Below are 1,900 nucleotides of genomic sequence, written 5' to 3' on the forward strand. Positions count from 1 at the left end.
TTAACTGAAGATGACTCCTACCTTGCCAAAATTTATATTTGTGGCCCCTAGTCCTATGTAGGGGTTCTTCACATATCCACAAAATATGCCTTCTCCAAATAAAAGGAAGTCTAGACTCCTTGGAAAAAGCAAGCTGATGAAATGTGATACTGAATTCCTTTCACAAATCATTATTAACACTTTAAAGGCTCAATTAAATTAATATATTCAACAACAAAAAAGTTTTCTTAGCTGATATATAGTAATATCAGAGAAGTCACTCCTATATGACCTTTGTTGTCAAGGCTTAAGAAAGTTAAACAAAACACAAATCTACACAATGGGTGATACTATGATGTCTCCAGAGTGAATATCGAAACACGATTTTTAGCATTATAACAATATTATAAGCCCTCAAACTTACTGCTGAGCCACCGGGAAGAACAGCTATAGGAAGAATATAGCTTGGAAAGATTCAATACAATACAACGCCACACTTACATTTACGTCTACTTACAATTTATATTGGGCCTGAAATTAGTTGCTAGCTTAGATCTGAGGCAGGAGATACGTACCGGTAGTCAATGGCGGTAAGTAAGCCTACTGAACTACAAAATTACTAGAACTAACGTTACTCATACAACATTACTAATTAAGACTATTACACACCTATCACTATCACAATAATTATAAGTTATAAGTAATAAACTAAATAAAGTATACATTTTTTTATTGTACACAGTACAGTACTCGAGTCTACGTGTAAAAACAATGATTGTTTGTTTAAAGTAATTCAAATAATTAACACTTAGTCTTATTAAAATACAGTTATGCCGATTCTTACTTTTAAATTCCACTCTCATCGAAAGCTCTTACCTTTTCATATACCAATTACACTCACAACCACACAAGCAACTATAATATTAATATAACTCCAACTTTTCGCAATGCTTTGTGGGTCAACCAGCCACGCCTACGATGGTGTTACATACCATTGCAAAATTCTCTGTTTGCTAATGATACTATAGTAGAAAATATTCTATTTATATTCAAATATTTTATTATATGTTATACTGTTTACGCTAGAATGTGTATAATTCTGGAAAATGTATTCGTAAGATGTACCATTGGCCTAAACGATATCTAATAAATTTCGCACTTTTATATGTGTGGGTGTGTGTGCTTTAGGGGCTTCCTAAAATTATTTAAATAATAATAAATTTGAGTAGTAACTGCAAATATTAATAAAAGTATCAGTGGTGTATATAGGCCTATGAAAACCTTGGGGCAAAAATGTCTTGTCCCCCCCCTCTCTACATCCCAACCTTATTATTAATGTTACGTAAGTAAAATAATGTACGCTAAATTATAACTTAAATAGTTTTTGTTTTGTTTTGTCGAATTTTGCACAAAGCTACTTGAGGGCTACTGCATTAGCCGTTCTAGTTTTAAAATGATAGACCAGAAATAAGGCAGCTAGTCAGCACTATCTACGCCAACTCTTGGGATCCTTTTTACCAACGAATAGTGGGATTACTCGTACATAATAATGCCTCCACGGTTGAAATGGCGAGCACGTTTGGGGACGAGACTCTTATAACATAAAAGAATGTTTATTTGCGAATTTTTCTTTGCACAAAAACGTGAATTTCAACAAGGAAAAGGTGATTTAGAGGCAGTGGGAGATTATGGTTAACTGGCGCTCTTGGTCCACAATTTTAGATAAGCCCCTTCCTTCTCGAATGACACACCAGAAAGTTATCCGCCAACACAAAAACACCGAAAAATTAAAATGTAATGATATGAATGGAAATTTGTTTTATTGAATTTATTTTGAAATTTTTTATCTCTAGGATGCGCCCCTCAAATTTTTGCGCTCCAAGTTCAAGCCTAGATGGCCTATTGGTTAACTTAATACGCC

General features: G+C 33.8%; 1 protein-coding gene across 2 annotated transcripts in view; it reads right to left on the reverse strand.

Annotated features, from left to right (window-relative positions):
* Positions 1-966, reverse strand: part of LOC106473726 (beta-1,4-mannosyltransferase egh-like) — a 6,102-nt gene extending 5,136 nt beyond the window's left edge. Inside the window, exon 1 of one of the 2 annotated variants that reach the window (XM_013934406.2) lies at positions 856-966. The gene's annotated coding sequence lies outside the window, so the exon portion shown is untranslated. Of the gene's footprint in view, positions 1-823 lie in introns of both variants that reach the window. The other variant, XM_013934407.2, reaches the window with a different exon arrangement.
* Positions 967-1,900: the final 934 nt, after the last annotated feature.

This window comes from Limulus polyphemus, unplaced genomic scaffold (genome assembly GCF_000517525.1).
Source record: "Limulus polyphemus unplaced genomic scaffold, Limulus_polyphemus-2.1.2 Scaffold6445, whole genome shotgun sequence".
Taxonomy (NCBI): domain Eukaryota; kingdom Metazoa; phylum Arthropoda; class Merostomata; order Xiphosura; family Limulidae; genus Limulus; species Limulus polyphemus.